General features: G+C 33.4%; 1 protein-coding gene across 12 annotated transcripts in view; it reads left to right on the top strand.

Annotated features, from left to right (window-relative positions):
* LOC143243051 (dynein axonemal heavy chain 7-like) overlaps positions 1 to 19,940 on the top strand; it is a 76,855-nt gene that overhangs the window by 52,910 nt on the left and 4,005 nt on the right. For 4 of the 12 annotated variants that reach the window (XM_076486718.1, XM_076486698.1, XM_076486700.1 and 1 more), the window contains one exon: positions 18,308 to 18,452. The exons of 1 other annotated variant lie outside the window; for it this stretch is intronic. The gene's annotated coding sequence lies outside the window, so the exon portion shown is untranslated. Of the gene's footprint in view, positions 1 to 2,645; positions 4,948 to 18,307; positions 18,453 to 19,940 lie in introns of those variants that run through there. 7 more of the 12 variants (XM_076486713.1, XM_076486701.1, XM_076486712.1 and 4 more) reach the window with 5 other exon arrangements.

Consider the following 19,940-nt stretch of genomic DNA (forward strand, 5'->3'; position numbering starts at 1 on the left):
ATGATATTTACAGTTCCTTTACCTACAATTTGTGAGAAATTAATTTTTATTTTACTGTGACATTAGGTTAGATAACTTCACCTATACGTTACTGTGGTGAACTACGTTTTAACCTTAATTTTGTATTCTGCATACAGTTTTATACTTTATTTATTACAAAGGGATTTTAAACTACTTACTTTATTACAGAAGGGATATTAAACTACTTACATTATTTATTAGATATATTTTTAAACTACTTACTTTATTTATTACATAATGATTTTAAACTACTTTATATATTACATAATGATTGTAAATTACTTATTTTATTTATTGCATAATGATTTTAAACTACTTACTTTATTTATTATGGAAATAATTTTAAACAACTTAATTTTTTACAGAAGGAATTTTAAACTATTTACTTTGTAATAAATAAAGTGAGTTTGAAATACTTTATTTTTTATTACAGAGATTTTAAACTGCTTACTTTATTACAGAAGGGATATTAAACGACTTATTTATTACAGAAATAATTTTAAATGAATTACTTTATTTATTACATAAAAATTTTAAACCACATACTTTATTTATTACTTAATGAGTTAAAATAATTTATTTTATTTATTGCATAATGATTTTAAACTACTTACTCTATTTATTACAGAGGGGGTTTCAAACTACTTTATTTATTACAGAAATAATTTTAAACTAATTACTTTATTACAGAAGAAATTTTGAACTATTTACTTCATTTTTACAAAGAGATTTTAAACTACTTAGACTATTTATTATAAAGGGACATTAAACAACTTTATTTGTAACAAATTGAATAATTTGAAACTTCTAACTTTATTAAATAATGATTTTAAACGATTTACTTTATTTATTACAGAAAAATTTAAACAACTCACTTTATTTACAGAAAGAATATTAAACTACTTCCTTTATTTATTACATAATGATTTTAAGCTACTTACTTTTTATATTACATAATGATTGTGAACTATTTATTTTATTTATTGGAAAATGATTTTATACTACTTACTTTATATATAACATAATGATTTTAAACTACTTACTTTATTTATTATTCAAACAATTTTAAACTATTAACTTTATTTATTACAAAGGGATTTTAAACTACTTACTTTACTACAGAAGGGATACTAAACTACTTATTTTATTTATTACAGAAATAATTTTAAACTAATTACTTTATTTGTTACATAATGATTTTAATCTACTTTATTTATTACAAAATTAATAATTTTAAACAACTCACTTTATTTATTAAATAATGATTTTAAACTATTTGCTTTATTGATTACAGAAAAAAATAAACTACTTCATTTATTTATTACAAAAAGGGTGTTAAACTTCTTACTTTATTTATTACAGGAATAATTTTAAACTACTTACTTTATTTATTACAGAAGGTATTTCAAACTATTTTATTTATTACAAAATTAATAATTTTAAACTACTCACTTTATTTATTACAGCAGGGATATTAAACTTCTTATTTTATTTATTACATAATGATTTTGAACTACTTATTTTATTTATTGCAGAAGGGATTTTCAACTACTTACTTTATTTATTTCAAAATTAATGATTTTAAACCATTTACTTTATTATGGAAAAATAGTTAAACTACTTAGTTGATTTATTACAGAAAGAATTTTAACCTACTTACTTTAATTATTAGAAAGTGATTTTAAACTACTTTACTTCTTTATTACAAAGGGATTTTAAACTACTTACTTTGTTACTGAAGGGATATTAAGCTACTTATTTTATTTATGACAGAAATAATTTTAAATTAATTACTTTATTTGTAACATAATGATTTTAAACTGCTTACTTTATTCATTATAAAAAGATTTTAAACTACATACTTTATTTGTTGCATAATGATTTTAAACTACATACTTAATTGATTAGAAAAGGATTTTAAACTACTTTATATATTTAATACTGAGGGATTTTAAACTACTTACTTTCTATTATCAGGACCATGGTTATGAATGTAATACATTTAGTGTTTCATTACCACTTTGCTTTATTTCATCGTGCATATCCCTTCAAATAGATCACTTGTAAATTATCACTTATCACAATATTATGAGCGGAAAATAAAATTACGCATTTCATATTGAATGTGTAAATATTTATAGTATATTTAATGCTAGTAAAGTAAGCTCTGGTAAGGGGTAATTATTTGGTTTTGAACAAACAAAAAATCATAATTGTTCCAATTAAATATAGGATTATCAGTACCAAATGTTTCTTTGCTATTTTTAAAAGTAAAGTGATGTTATCTGTATTTGCGAATTCTGATGTTTGTGGGTGAACTCTATGAAGATGTTTTTGGCTGCTTCTAAGGTATAGATAATCAGAGGCCGACTGTTGTTTATTTGCTAGATTTATGGTTTTATTTGGGTGTTTTTATGTCGTTGTTTTCTTATTTTTCCCTGCTTGCTTGCTCTCTTTTATTTGTTTATTGTTTGATGAGTGCGCAGCTTTTAAATAGGTATATGTTTGTGTTCTACACCCTTGTGCAAATTAATTGAAACAAATGGTCATTTTACAATATTTTCAGCATGATGGCCGGTGTTGGCTCGTTGGATTTCCTTTAACACTCATTTTTTTTCACACAGACGGCGTCATAAGCTGTGTTTTGCGGTACGGTCGATCTATTTCTGGAATATATGACGAAATTTTGAGGAATATTACGTTATTCGAAATTGCATTAGAAGGGCAAAGAGACCAGTCAAAAAACAACTTCTTATCAACTCAATGAAGAAAAAACGGTATCAATGAGGTCTGAAATACAAGAACTAGACGCAAAAACAATGAAAGAAGGTGGTATTCAGTGACGAGGCTCATTTCTTCGTACAGGTCAAAGAAGTCTGCATTTTCGCAGACTTCTTTGACCGGGTGAGAAACTTCAAGAATCTTACATCAATCATTTCATAGAACATCCCTTGAAGAAGATGTTTTGAGGCTTTTTCAGCTACTATGGCGTCGGAGGCTTACATACCGTGAAACTAATATTTAATCAAATATAAAAATTATCAGAAATAACCACTTTATAATGAAGCATCTGATTTTCTGAATCTATCCTCCTCTGTTTAATTGCACGATGGCAATCTTTGGTAGTTAAAATATTAGAATTATTCTGTAACTATGCATCAGTACTGTTATTGGTTGAAAATTGTTAAGATAAGGCCTCCACACTGTCACAAATAAGCTATACGAGAGTGTGAACTTTTCTATAGGCTTAACAGTAATTTTGAGGGCTATTACCTCTTGATATATTTGTTAGGCATTGAACACATAGCCCATTGTTCAAGTTGTATTTAAGAAAACACAGACACAGTAGAGTATCACTTCTTTTCTTGGAAGTAACTTATTTCATTTCATCAGAATCGCCTTATTTTACGAGTGTGTGAATATCAATTCCTTTTAGTGGATGTAAACTATTTTAAACTATGGATACTAGAGGTAAATATGTTGACTAGTTAAAAGTTGAGGGGATAGAAGCTTTACTGAACCTAAATGCTGTTTCTGTTTAAAATGTAAAGAAAAATTGAGTCATTATAAATGAAAGTTAGACAATGTCGTGTATTTTAACAGGCGGTGGATGGTGATGACTAGCTGCCTTCCCTCTAGTCTTACACTGCTAAATTAGGGATGGATAGCACAGATAGCCCTCGAGTAGCTTTGTGCGAAATTGAAATAAAAACAAACCAATGAGAGGGGTTACAAAGTTCCATGAAGATTACCCAAACACAATGGATAGAGTTTTGAGGAACGCACTAACCGAATCTAGTATCTGTTTCTTCTCTCCCTCCCCCTCTTCCCCCAGATCCTGTGTTCATGAAGTTTCAAACTGTGTTTATATTCTCACTCAGAAGCTATTGAAACTAAACATACCTTACGTGCACAGATACCAATGCCACGGTTTGATACCAAAAGGGTTTAGTGTTTTCTTTTTATACTAACCCTACTTATAGTTAAATATAAAATAATTAGATGTCATAGGGAAGCTTAATTGACATATTGAGGTATCTGTAAATCATGAAAAGTCCTAAACTCCACAGATATTTTGTGCTAGTTATATCTAACATAGGTATGAGTTTACCTTAAAATTAAGAATAAATCTCTTATGTTTTGAAGAAGGTTTTTAATTATTGTACAATTATATGGAAATTCAAAGTATTTAAAACAAGTTGTGGCTGTATTATTCAGTCGCAGAAAGATGCTAGTTCTTTCAAAGAAGTCTTGGCTTATTATTATTCAAGTAAAGAGAAATTCAAACTGTTTTAAAAAATATGTGACTTTTTACTTATAGAAACGGGCCTGGCATGGCCGAGCGCGTTAAGCCGTGCGCTTCGTAATCTGAGGGTCGCAGCTTCGCGCCCGAGTCACGCCAAACATGCTCGCCCTCCCAGCCGTGGGGGCGTTATAATGTGACGGTCAATCCCACTATTCGTTGGTAAAAGAGTAACCCAAGAGTTGGCGGTGGGTGGTGATGACTAGCTGCCTTCCCTCTAGTCTTACACTACTAAATTAGGGACGGTTAGCACAGATAGCCCTCGAGTTGCTTTGTGCGAAATTCCAAAAAACCAAACTTACAGAAATATTCAGAATGCTGTAGGGTATTTAAGAGCAAATCTAACACGCACGTGAACTTTCGAACCTTCCATTTAAGTGTTAAAGCGCCATCTATCCTGTGTTTGAGTTATAACCAGGGAATATGCTTGAAAATGTGTTAAAATGCTATTATCGAATCTTGCCATTTCTTTTTAATAAATGTCAATTTTGTATTCAGATCTTTTCTTACAGATTGGTCAAATATCAGGCAGAAGGTTCAGTTGAAAAGACTGAGCTTCAACAAACAGTAGCAGCATGAAAATAGAGGAATAAAACCTATATTAACTTGTGTTTAACAGCATATTAAAACTGTTTTATTGACTTATATTTTAATAAAAATAGTCTATTGTGACGTTTAAAATATTTATTTAGCAGGTACTTAGAGGTAAAAGGAATCATGTTACTAAGTTGAAAAATATATATTGTATACCGGACCACAGATCCGAGGTCCCATGTTTAGAGACAGACTGTGCACACTTCTATTTCACTTACAGCGAATTTAATGCGAAAAAATTGTACCACGTATTTATGCAGAGGTAGGTGCGTTATAAAAGTGACTGTCAAATAACATTATTTAGTTGGAGTATCATTATTCCCCCTTCATTCAATCATTTCGAAATTAGGAACGACAAGAAAACAAAGCCCCTGAGCAGCTTTAGGGAAAATTCAATAAGTAACAAACGGAGAAAAAAAATCATTGTAAATTATATGAATAGTAAACGATTGTTCCTACACACAAATAAAAACTGAAAACAGAAATATCGTCGTTTAGAGAAAACGAAAACTTAATGTGTTGACAAACAGCATTTCTTTGTTCTGATTAACGTCATTACTTTCTCTCTCTATCTTTTAATAGAACACAATCAGCTGTCTTCACTCTGTTCACTTCTTGAAACGAATTCCGGGATCAGCAATACAATTTTGTTATACTGACACTGTTTATTGACATTTATCTTTTTGTTACAGTGATTTTAATTTTGTTTTGTTTCTTGATAGTTTGTTTGCTAAGTTTTAACAAAATTACAGTAGAGGAAACGAATTTCCTTATAAATCAGGTTTGTTTGTTTTAAAGTAATCAAAACATGAAGTAAAATGAAAGCAGCAATGATAAAATAAAAATTTATAAACTATGTTTTTCTTTGTAACTGTACTACATATCATATAGTTTATGTAACGATATAGATGTAACTGTACTACTTATCAAATAGTTTATGTAACGATATAGATGTAACTGTACTACTTATCAAACAGTTTATGTAACGATATAGATGTAACTGTACTAGTTATCAAATAGTTTATGTAACGATATAGATGTAACTGTTCTACTTATCAAATAGTTTATGTAACGATATAGATGTAACTGTACTAGTTCTCAAATAGTTTATGTAACGATATAGATGTAACTGTACTTTTATAACGATATAGATGTAAATAGTTTGTAACGATATAGATGTAACTGTACTACATATATAGTTTATGTAACGATATAGATGTATCATATAGTTTATGTAACGATATAGATGTAACTGTACTACTTATCAAATAGTTTATGTAACGATATAGATGTAACGATATAGATGTACTACATATCAAATATAGTTTATGTAACGATATATGTAACGATATAGATGTAACTGTATCAAATAGTTTATGTAACGATATAGATGTAACTGTACTACTATATCATCAAATAGTTTATGTAACGATATAGATGTAACTGTACTACTTATCAAATAGTTTATGTAACGATATAGATGTAACTGTACTACTTATCAAATAGTTTATGTAACGATATAGATGTAACTGTACTACTTATCAAATAGTTTATGTAACGATATAGATGTAACTGTACTACTTATCAAATAGTTTATGTAACGATATAGATGTAACTGTATCAAATAGTTTATGTAACGATATAGATGTAACTGTACTACTTATCAAATAGTTTATGTAACGATATAGATGTAACTGTACTACTTATCAAATAGTTTATGTAACGATATATGTAACGATATAGTTTATGTAACGATGTACATATCAAATAGTTTATGTAACGATATAGATGTAACTGTACTACATATGTAACGATATATATAGTTTATGTAACGATATAGATGTAACTGTACTACAAATAGTTTATCAAATAGTTTATGTAACGATATAGATGTAACTGTACTACATATCAAATAGTTTATGTAACGATATAGATGTAACTGTACTACTTATCAAATAGTTTATGTAACGATATAGATGTAACTGTACTACTTATCAAATAGTTTATGTAACGATATAGATGTAACTGTACTACTTATCAAATAGTTTATGTAACGATATAGATGTAACTGTACTACTTATCAAATAGTTTATGTAACGATATAGATGTAACTGTACTACTTATCAAATAGTTTATGTAACGATATAGATGTAACTGTACTACATATCAAATAGTTTATGTAACGATATAGATGTAACTGTACTACTTATCAAATAGTTTATGTAACGATATAGATGTAACTGTACTACTTATCAAATAGTTTATGTAACGATATAGATGTAACTGTACTACATATCAAATAGTTTATGTAACTGTAACTGTACTACTTATCATAGTTTATGTAACGATATAGATGTAACTGTAACGATGTATATAGATGTAACTGTACTACATATCAAATAGTTTATGTAACGATATAGATGTAACTGTACTACTTATCAAATAGTTTATGTAACGATATAGATGTAACTGTACTACTTATCCAACAGTTTATGTAACGATATAGATGTAACTGTACTACTTATCCAACAGTTTATGTAACGATATAGATGTAACTGTACTACTTATCCAACAGTTTATGTAACGATATAGATGTAACTGTACTACTTATCCAACAGTTTATGTAACGATATAGATGTAACTGTACTACTTATCCAACAGTTTATGTAACGATATAGATGTAACTGTACTACTTATCATATAGTTTATGTAACGATATAGATGTAACTGTACTACTTATCAAATAGTTTATGTAACGATATAAAATTACATCGTGGGTTAGAAGAAAAAATTTTGGTGTCATAACCATAGGATATTGCAATGAAAGGAAGTTTTCAAGCACACACTTCTCCACATACATACTAATTGAATATGCTTTTATTTGAGGATCTCACTGTGTGACATTTGTAGAGGAATAAATTCACTTGAAAATACCACAAATAGATTTATCACATAGTGTATGTATACTAGTCCTGCCTTGAGCTATTGATTTGTTTGTTTTGGAATTTCGCACAAAGCTACACGAGAGCTAAACGAAAGTTTGGCGTTTTATGGTGCGAAGCAGCGAGGCCATTTGCGCCAAACAACCGGTTAAATATTGAAAATAAATTTATTAAAATACCTAAACACGAATCATTTTAAAACAAAGCAAAGTTCAATTTTTGATTAAAAACTTAAATAGCGTTTAAAAGGCCAATATCCTTTAAAAAACTAAAAAAACATTTGTAAAGCGGACAGTGTCACCATCCCCAACGGTACTGTCCAGGATCAGGGGTAAACCTTTGGATAAAACATGTCTAAAACGGTGCCGTCGTTCAAAGTCGTAATGATGGTACGACAGTAAAGTGTAGACTATTGCGACTTGAGTGTCACATAGACCACACACTGGAGCGACAGTCCTGGATAAAAAAAAAACGATGAGTTAAAAACTGTGACCAATGCGTAGTCCAATTAAGACAACCTCCTCCTTCCGATTCTTGCACAAACAAGGCGACAAAAGACTAACAGAGGGTTTTATCTGGAAAAGACTGTTATCATGCTGCTCACTCCAAGTCGACTGCCAACTGGCACAGAGCCGAGCCTTGAATACAGGACCATAGTTTATGTTTGGAAAAGGCACAGTAGTAATAATGCCAGAGCAGATAAACTCAGCTGCGATGCCAGCGAGCTCGTTCTCGAGAACACTAACGCGTCCTAGTGTCCAGAAGGACTGGATAAAAGTAGATGTTAAAGATAAACTGGTCAGTCCGTTTTGAATGTCGGCAAGAACAGGATGAAAACCTAATGTGAAGTGATTCCTGAGCCAGTAGAGAGTTAAGCAAGTCGGTAGAAATAGTACAATTTGACCATTGCTTGGTTTCTATATGATCGAGGACAAAAGAAATGGCATACAGTTTGGCAGTGAACACAGAAACTGTAGAGAGGATTCTGCACTCAACCATCGAACTACAACAAACTACGGCAGAGCCCACATAGTAACCTGATTTTGAACCATCCGTATAAAATGGAATGGAAAGATGGTTCAAAATGTGCTTAGCAAACAGAAGATGGTGCTTCCAAAAAAGACGTATCCACCTTTCTCAAACGACTCGAAGAAAGGTCACACTTGGGAATGGTAATAAGCCTTGGTGGGAGGGGCTGACCAGTGGATAGAGCAATATTATCCAAGAACAGAACCAATTTATCTAACTGTGCCTGGATACGAAGGCCAAAAAGAATCTTGTCCCAAATGATTTTGGAACTGGTGATAGAAGAGGTATTTGTTGAGAATTTAATCCAAGATTCTTTTTGTCTTTGATGTCTTAATTGCTGACCATACGCGCGTGCTTGCTGAAAAGTAATGTGGTTCGAAAGTGTGGGATATCTATGAAAGGTATCCCAGGCCCGTTTTTGAGCCTTGCATGCTGTGTGGCATTGTGGATTCCACGACGGACAAGTATACCATGGAAAATGTGTCGAGGTTTTATGTATAGATTGAGGTGTTGCTTGGATACTACAGTTAGTTATCGCTGTCACTCATTTGTCTGTTGATGGCTAATTGAAGATGGCAGGATCAAGTTCCGAGAAAGAGGGACAACTGGCTTGGTCCAGCTTCCCCCGAGACACGCGAACCTCGTGGCACCGACCAAGGCCATTCTCTCTCAAAATGATAGGAAAATGATCACTGCCCTGTGGGTTTCTGTCATCCTTACATAAAAGGTCAGGAAAAGTGAAGAAGACTAGATCAAGAGATCAATAGCAGTAAAACTCTGACTAAATGCATGAAAATATATACAAACACCGGTACTGAAGAAAAAAATGTTGTGATCCGAGAGCATATGCTTTACGAAATGACCTCTCCCATCAATATCAGCACCTCTCCAGAAGGGAATACGTTCATTAAGGTCCCTCAAGTGTAAAAAAGGAATGTTTCCTGTAAAGACACACAGGATGGTAAGAATTAATCAGTGCTTTAATATGATCCAGATCTGAACATAAACCGTGACAGTTCCACTGTATCAAAATGACCATTTTTACTTATGTGCTGGAGAATTGGGTCGAGAGTGTTTTTGTTTTCGAACACGTTTCTTTATTAGAAGGAAGTTTATCGACCTCCATGGATCCTGCCTTGGGTTGATTGGGCAGGTCTCTGTCGTTGGAAGAAGATTCCAGCGATTGAGGGCGTGAACGAATTATTATTCTGCATCTCAGAGCCAGAGAAGATGATGGACACAAGGAAACGCCAGAACTCAAATTCAAAGGAAGTAGGTCTGGACAGCAACTGGAAGAATTGTTTGGGACAGAAAGGGAAGTAGACGTTGACTCGTCTAGTCTCTTAATTATGGAGGGCAAAAGATCATTGAGATGATTTGAAAATTACTCTGTTAGAGGCACGGACAGATCTGTCTGCGCTCTCACAGTAGCAGTGGAATGGAATGCAGCAGCATAGTCTTAGATGGAGTTTGGGACATTAATTTCTGAGCCTCCAAATAAGTGATATTATTTAGTCTTTAAACGTTGTACTTCTTTCTCCTCCACCCAATTAGGAAAGAAAGAAAGTATAAAGTGGTGTGAACCATTACAGTTGACACAGTGTAGTTCAAGTTTACACACCTAGGCGTCGTGGTCTTTGCCACCAAGACGAGCACGTGTTAATGATTCACGACAAGAGGCCTTTGAATGTCTGAATCTCTGGCACTGAAAACAGAGAAGATTTAAAATATATGGCCTAACTTTACAATTTAAGTATTCTGCTTGATAATGGCAGGTGGAGGTGGCGATGCGAACGTCTACATAATTACATTTGTAGGTACCATAATTCCACCTTTGCAAGTGGAGACTCGATGCACTACAGAAACACCTTCACTGGAGAAACCAGCGAGAATCTCTGGTTGGGAATGTTCTTTAAATTCCTGTCCTGGAAGAATTAAACGTTACATGTGGAATAACTTCGATGTGTATATCCCTAATGCTCCTCGAATTCAGATGTTGTAATGAAGATGTTTCCACCAAAATGTTTCCAGATTGTAATTTTTTTACTGACTTGGGGATGCCAGCAAGTCCCTCTAATCCCTTTCGAATAAAATAGAGTCATTTGCACTAAGGATTTCTCGGATAAAGAGTGCATGATTAGAAATCGAGGTACAAAATCTGACTGAGACGGTTACTGTACAACAGAGTCGTCCATGCGTGGTCACTTTCTGATAATATTTTTTTAGATTATATTTACTTTTTTTAATTATAGTTGTCAATAATTAAGGGAATATATTTCAGTGCCCACTTACCTCACCCATAACGGAGCCCTATGAAGGAACGCGCTCCAATGCCAATCAAGGACATTGCAGCAATGCCATGGTTTCTTGAGCACTATACCCAAACACTAGCATCACACACAATGTTCACAACACTTGTTAAGAACGTCCATTACAGATACTTGGGTGACCCTAGCCCAATTGGACCAGCTGACTGACCCTGGAAGGCCACCTCAAGCCCGCTCGTCTACAGGGATTCAAGGCTAAAGTGGTGTTTTATGGTTAGACCCCTCAACCACTAGGATCCTCTCCTCCTCTTCACAGGTCGCCACGCACGGCAAACACGTAGGTGGATGTTCAGATCACAGAGAAAGTAAAGTGAAAGAACATAACCTTCTCCCATCAGTGGACTCAAAAAACAGCGAAATATGGTCTTCCTATAAGAAAACAGACAGACAGATAGACCTTCTCTGGGAGGTCCCTTCACCACGTACAGGAATCTACACTGAGAGGCCTAGATATGGTCTAGGACCTTCGCCCATGATATGAAGGCCCATGAAGTTTATTTACTTTCGAGCGTAGCGGAAGTGCGGTAAAATATCGACAGTTTCACTATTTCATGACTTTAAGGTTAAATGTTGTTAACAAAAAATCTTTTAATAGCATGTTATAATAGAAACAAAACATTAAATTTCCACAAAATAAATATTTAATTGTTCTTAACTTTATAAATGCGTTTGTGTGTGATTTTTTAGAGCAAAGCCGCATGGAATTATCTGTTGTGTTCATCGAGGGGAATCGTACCCCTGAGTTTATGGTTATAAATCCGAAGATTTATCGCTGTCACACCGGGAGATAATTATATAACTGAAAGATATTGAAGAATGTTTTAGTTTTTGTTGCAAAAGCTTTTTGAGAAAACTGCATTTTCTTGTGTTCCCCGGTTATTTTCGTATGTTAACTGGTGTTACTATATTACTTAATAGTAACAATATTTGTATGAATTTTTTTACAATTCTTTATTTCTAAATATGTACATTCAAATAAAACTCCAATGCATCAATGAGCAATATGGCCACAAGAGGTATAGGCCTAACTTTAAATTTTCATGGAATCGAGATTAATTTCAATGTTACCAAAACAATCTTCTTTATCACTAAAGTAGAGATAAGTAAATAACTTTAATTTTAAATTTAAATAATCTGGAGTTTATCATCATTGTCTTTATTTACATATTAAAATATTTTTGTGATTTTGTTTTTTTAAAAAACACACAACACCTGTGAAGATAATAAGCGTAATAATCTTATTTCTGTTGGTCAGAAAAGACGTTTTTTTGGCTTACAAAAATTCAGTTGCATTCTTTACTGTTAGGTTAAAGTAGTATCTAAGAAATATTTTAGTGGTAGCTTTATGTTTGTTTAACAGATCGAAACTATAAATCTTCTGTCAAAGTATTTTAATACAGCAAGAATAAAACTCTAAAGTTATTACATATAATTATTTAAATATGGTTCCTTAAGCCTAAGGTAGGCCTAACCGTTTTACCTAGGTTCATCAAATTAACGTTCCAATAAGAACGACACTAAGTTCTGTATTTTTAAATTACTTTTTTAGCTTCTTTTGTTTAATTTTAGAACTTGAGTTAGAAGTCAGGCTAAACCCTAGGACAATACCTTTCTTGTGATCAGCTCTAATGTTATAGTTTTTTTTTATAACTTAGAACTAGCTTCAAACAAAAATTTCAAATTTCAAAACACTACCTTCTCAAACGATTCAGTTTTCGAATATATTGTTTGATAAAAAAAAATGTTTCGGTTGTCGAAAGTAAACTCGGTTCCCGAAGCAAGCTGTCGTGATCCGAAATAACCCGACTGATGACGTAATGCGTAATTTTTGGAGGTTGTAAACGGATTAATTTAATTTACAGTATTTTTTTATGGGAAAAATTGATTCGGTTTTCGAACAGCCTTCTGGAATGGATTAAATTAGAGAACCGAGGTACCACTGTGTAATAAAACATCACAATTTAAAGGAAATCTATTCACAAATAAAGTGATATCAAAGTAACCACCTTATCTGGAACCTTTAATATTTCAAACATTAGCATTAGTTTATAAAAGTTTACACTGCTGAAACTTATGTTAACTTTAACCGCGATTACTTATAACCGAAAACTCATGCAACAAAACACAAGGTATAGTTTTGTGCTTTTCCTATTGTGTAAAGAAACTTACAAATTAGGATTTACTTTTTTATCGTGTTTCGAAATGTACGGAGCTTGTAACATTAATCAGCTACTTGGTCATTTGTTTTTCATAGATGCAGTTACTAATCACGCCACTTCTTGTCTTGTGACGTTCCCATTGTTGGTTTTGTGATCACGTAACAATACTTATAAAGATAAAAGCGTGAAAGACGTTACCATTAGAAACTATATTGATTTACAGTTCTTAATTACGTACCCAAGATATCATTCAGAACAGTATTTTTTCATGCCAGGTTCCAGTGTGATATTTGAAATTGAATTAAGTCTTTTAAATATTTTAATCGTTTTTATAATTTGAATTTACTATTCTTAGCTGCTATTCTCACCAATACCATTTTAAATTATCAGATATTTCGGCTTGTTATGTATTTTCTGTTGCATTTCGTAATCACATCTGTGTAAAATCCATAATAAATGTAATTTTTTGCCACTGTGAAATGTGTTGCCTATTTGGCACTTTTCTTAAATCACTACAGTCAATGAGGCACATGTATATTTTAAATCTCTCTCTCTTTTGCTTTGTTTTGGTCACCTTACATGTGCAATATGCAAGCATGTCATGTATTTTTTTTACTTTTTTGTGATGTAGTACTTTTGAGAACTTTCTAGTTCTTCAGAATAGTGTGCAGTTTATATAACACGTTGTTTGTTTGATTTGAATTTTCAAAGTGAATTACATGAGGGCTATCTGCGCTAACCGTCCCTAATTTAGCAGAGTAAGACTACAGGAAAGGCAGCTAGTCACCATCACCCACCGCCAACTCTTGGACTGCTCTTTTACCAACGAATAGTGGAATTGACCGCACTTTATAACGCCCCCAGGCTGAAAAGGCGAGCATGTTTGGTGTGATGGGGATTCGAACCCACGACATTCAGATTACGAGTCGAGTACCTTAACCACCTGGCCATGCCAGACCAACAAGTAGTCAAAAAGGTTCTTAAGTTACTTCTACTCCTGTTATCTGTTGCTCAGTTCGTGGTTTCGTATGAAAGTAAAGATCAGTTTTCTTCAACAACAGTTCAGATACTTTCAAGGCGACAACCTCCCTTTATTTTCTGTTGGGAATTACCAGTCAAGTTAATGGCAGAATTCGCTCTGGAGGACTATGACAGTGCTGCTTTAATGTGATGTTGTAACATAGTTTAATATTATTTAAAATTAAACAATATGGTAGATGCTTTATTCAGTAGAATTTGGAGAGGAATTAGACAGTTTAGATATGTAAAAGCCCAAGTGGTTAACGAATTTTCTCTTAGGTTGTCACGTACACAAAGTAATGTTATCTGTATACACACACTGCTGATCAAAATCATAAGGCCAATGAACATAAGGAAAAAATAGCCATTTTGCGAAGTTAGACTCAACCACTTATTTGAATAGCACTTCGAAAGATGAAAATTAAAAAAGGAAAAATAACAATAAAAAACATTTTCAGCATTTTATAGGGAAAATGTGAACACTATGAAATTAGCACAAATACTAGCTGGCCAAAAGTTTAAGATAATACCAAAAATAAGTCCTAAACAGGGTAAAAAATGCCCAACAAAAGGTCTCAGTTCTAAGTTGCACGGCCGTCATTGCGAATAATTGCAAACATTCGCTTTGGCATGGTCGATATAAGCGTTTGCAGATGGCTGGCTGGAATGTTATTCCAAATAGTGAAGATGGCTTCACGATGATCAAACACTGTTTCGAATTGACGTCCATTTCTATAGACTACCCTTGCCATCCACCTCCAAACATTTTCAATGGGGTTCAGTCCGAGAGAACACGCTGGATGGTCCAAAGGACCATCACGTTATTCGCCATAGAAAAGTTCTTTGTCCTGACATTGGCATTGGGGATTGCAGCGTTGTTCTGCTGAAAGATTCAGCCATTTCCACACAAGCGAGGGCCTTCAGTCAATAAGGATGCTCTCTCCAACATGGCAATGTAGCCAGTTGCTGTTTGACGCCCCTGCATAACCTGAAGCTCCATTGACCAATAAATGGAGAAAGCATTCCAGATCATGATGGAACCTACTTCATTGTGTCGTATATAAAATGTCTCCGGTGGGATATCATTATCGTACCAGTAACGTTGGAAGTCATTTGGACCATCCAGGTTAAATTTTATCTCATCAGAGAACAACACCTTTTTCCACTTTTCTACGTCCCATGTTTGGTGCTTCTCAGCAAAGTGTAACCGAGCTGTTTCATGGTGTGGAAGGAGGCTTGGCTTTTGAAAACGTTTACAGATTTTAAAGTTTTTTTCTCGTAGATACCGTCTTATTATTCTTGAGCCGCATTCTGCGTCCGTAAGGGCCTTAAACTGGTTCGACGATCGGCTGGTGTCCTGCCGGACAACCCGTCGAATCGTCCTGCTCAACGCCGGCTAAATTTTCTTGGCCGACCACATGAAATCCTCGTTCCGTATCCCTCGGGGTCTTTTAAGAAATTTTCAACAGCAGTTTTGCAACGCCCAATCTCACTAGCAATGGCACACTGAGAGAGACCTTGCTTTTGCAGCTCGACAATTCTGCCACGTTCAAACTCTGTCAGCTTTTAGCCTTTGCCATGTTTTTACCCAATGTAAAACAGGAGATGTCAGTGGGAAATGTTCTCAACGCTTTTGCTTGAACATAAATAACTAAATGTCGTTACGTGTTTACCGATTAATGCTTCGTTTCACTATGGTCTGAAGCTTTTGACCAGCTAGTATTTAGGCTAATTTCATGGCGTTCACATTTTCCATATTAGATGCTAAAAGAGTTTTTTATTTTTGTTTTCCATTTTATTATTTTCATCTTTCGAAGCTTTACTCAAATTAGTGGTTCAGTCTAACAAAATGCATATTTTTCTTTATATTCGTTGGCTTTAAGATTTTGGCCAGCAGTGTATACTGAACATAATAAAATTATTGAAAATAATTTAACATTAATATTATTTGTTCTCCACTTGTATTCACCGAAGTGTCGTTAAATTATAAAAATAACAAACCATTATAGATTTATATCAAGGACAGATTAATATTTGCATTAGATATTGGTAGGCGAAAATATTAAAAACTACATACGTGATACTTAAAAATAAAATGAGTTCAATGTATTCCTAACATTTGTTAATCATCAAAGTTCATCCTCCTATATACAGATATCGATTATTTGATGAAAAGAAATTTATTCCAGGTAAATATAACACAAATATATCTGATTAAACACTGGAATATCCCACCTTTATTTCGTAGATTTGAACTCCCGTCATACCAAACACGCTTTCAGTTCAGTTGGGGAGGGACTGTTATAATATGATGATCAGTCTCACTATTTATTGGTAAAAGTGTAACCGAGTTGTTAACATTGGGTGGTGTTGATTATATGTCTTCTTTTTAACCCACATGTATCATTGTGCAAAATTCAAAACAACCTCGCCAAATGTAGCATTTATGAAGTTACGAAAACTGGTGAAGTACTGAATAAACATTTTGAAAGTAGAAAGACGTTTCCATATGTTTTCTAAATCAAATAGGACACGTTCGGTTTGAAAAATATGTGTATCAGTTAATGTATATTATATATTTTTCTTTATAGTTGTTTTTCAAACACCATGGTGAACATATATATTGATAGATTTGAAGAACATACATCAGTGATGTGTATTAGTTACTATCAAACAGTCATGGTGTTATAGTTGTTTGTTTGTTTTGGAATTTCGCACAAAGCTACTTGAGGGCTATCTGTGCTAGCCGTCTCTAATTTAGCAGTGTAAGACTAGAGGGAAGGCAGCTAGTCATCACCATCCACCGCCAACTCTTGGGCTACTCTTTTACCAACGAATAGTGGGATTGACCGTCACATTATACGCCCCCACGGCTGGGAGGGCGAGCATGTTTAGCGTGACGCGGGCACGAACCCGCGACCCTCGGATTACGAGTCGCACGCCTTACGCGCTTGGCCATGCCGGGCCAGTTGTTTGTTGTTTTGTGTATTAGTTGCTATCAAACAGTCATGGTGTCATAATTGTTTATTTGTTTTGTGTATTAGCTACTATTAAGTAGTCATGGTGTTATAATTGTTTGTTTTGAATTCGCGTAAAACTACAGGAAAGCCATCTGCTCTAACTGTCATTAATATAGCAGCGGATGACTAAAGGAAAGGCAGCTTGTCATCACCACACACCGCTAACTTTTGGGCTACTCTTCAATCAAAGAATAGTGGGATTGACCATTAAACATTCTCCCACGCGTGAAAGGGCGGGAATGTTTGATGTGATGGGGATTCGAACTCGCGACTCTCAGATTACGAGTCCAGGGCCCTCCTACCCACGTGGTCATGCCGGGACAGCTAAACGCAACCTTTCATATCATCTTTGTCTTCAATACTTTCTAAGTGTCGATTTGCAATTATAATTTTATCTGAAACTTTAATTTTTGTATTTGAAAATCAGGAAGACAAATTTGGTGACGTATTTTACATGACCCTCAAATACACATTGAATATTTAGTCGATATTTATGCCAACATGTAAATATTCTAGCACGTTTAATTTCACAGGACGAACTTCAAGATGTAAAGTACATCACATCTACTAAACCCTGTGTTATCGAAGTATTTCATGTAATATCAGGACTCTTCAGTTTAGCTGGTATACGGTAGATCTAGTAGTTGTTGAGACACGACTCGTACTGTCAAATTGATTGAACAATATTTTTTTTATGTTTGAACTTATTTAAATCATGACATTTGTCAATGTTATTAAAGTTATTGGCCACTAAACCTAATGTCAGGATTTATCAATATAATACAGTTTATATAAATAAATATAGATCTATAGATCTTCTCTTGATGAAATTCACTTTTGTGTAAATGTACCAAAACAAATTCAGTATTTGTAATTATTGTTTCTATTTCAGTGACAAAAAATCCATAAAATCTCTGAAGAAGTTTCTCCACCGTTTACGAAAATCTGTTTCTCGTGAAATGGAGAAATATTATGTTTCGTCATTTTGAAGATCTAAACGATCATGTGACACTGAGGTAACCAATGTGTGACGATCTGTAAGTATCTGGTTTTTATGATTTTAGTAGGACACTGAATTTTTATACTGCGTATATAGAACGTGATGTATTGTATTACAAGAAGCAAATTTAAATTCATTAATTGTAGCTATTAACAAGTGGTCAGGCCATGGCCTTACCGCTTTCAAAAACCTACGTTTCTGACTACACACGACTGAATAATCATTTTTTTCTTAGATGACGATTAAACACTTAAACTTTGTGGGTAAGTGGCTTTACAGAGAATGTTGGGTTTGTTTTCTGTACTTTTCTGATAATACTGGAAGTCGTACTGACTACTTAGATATATTTTACCTGGTGAAATGACGATATTTGGTTAGTGGTCAAGTTATTACATAAAAGTGTTCTTTATACAATAATCATTATCTGATCCACAAAATGGTATTATTATCATGAACTTTATCGGGGCACTAGTGATCTAGAAAAAACTCCTTATGAGATTGTATGTGTAGAGGGAGATGAACTCAAACTTACAATGGATATTTAGTTTGTGTTTTAGACTATCATACATTTGAACAGAAATATGTTAAAGGTCGAGAGTTCATAATTTTCCTAACCCTTCTGGAATGTCTCTGAATAGATTTATACTGATATTTTCAGTTGAAATTACTTACTGGATTTATCTACATTTTGGCTCAAATTTTAGACACTAAGAGACACAACTATTTTTATAACCATGCGGTGTTTTTATGTTTTTACCAACATCCGTGTGGCATGACACTAATTGGATACTTAAACTTTTAATCCATGTTAATATAAAAGAAAAACAACAATCTGTACTTTAACTACAACTGTTTTCTCCCCAAGTGACGTATCAAACCCCACTCACGTCACTCTACACCGGAGGATACTAATAATATGGTATCAATTATCAACCACTCTCCGAATACAGAGCGGCTCTTTTTTATTACTATTGCCGTGTAAGAGAGCCTTTGGTGATCTGTTTTAACCATTTGCACTATTATACTGTAGGGTGTTATCTGTCTGTCTCTCAGTCAGTAAACACTTAAATGATGCCATGTAAGGGGTACTTAACGTTGTAATTTGTACTGTCGTGACGTTAGTGTAACGTGCAGATGCCATAAATCACGAAAAGAATTATAAACTGTACGATACAACACAACATGACGTATGAACTTGAAAAAATATTTTTCTTACTCTTCATTTTGTTTTTATCTGCTGTTGAAAGAAAACACGTTAGAGGTCGTTTCACCAAATATCTAGTTTATTAATATATTTCGTAGGTTAGAATTTAACGAAAGATAAAAGGAATATGTATTCAACTTATTATTTTGTAGTTAATTCATTACAGGAAAACAAAACTAACCTGGCAAGTATCAGGGTATAATATCTCAGAAAATAAGGTAAGAGATAATTTCAAAATACAATAACAACTATTTCTAACTGATGATTATGTCTTACCAAAGGTCGAAAGGATGAAGTTATTAAAAGTCAAAATTTACCTTA

Source organism: Tachypleus tridentatus, unplaced genomic scaffold (assembly GCF_004210375.1).
Source record: "Tachypleus tridentatus isolate NWPU-2018 unplaced genomic scaffold, ASM421037v1 Hic_cluster_2, whole genome shotgun sequence".
Taxonomy (NCBI): domain Eukaryota; kingdom Metazoa; phylum Arthropoda; class Merostomata; order Xiphosura; family Limulidae; genus Tachypleus; species Tachypleus tridentatus.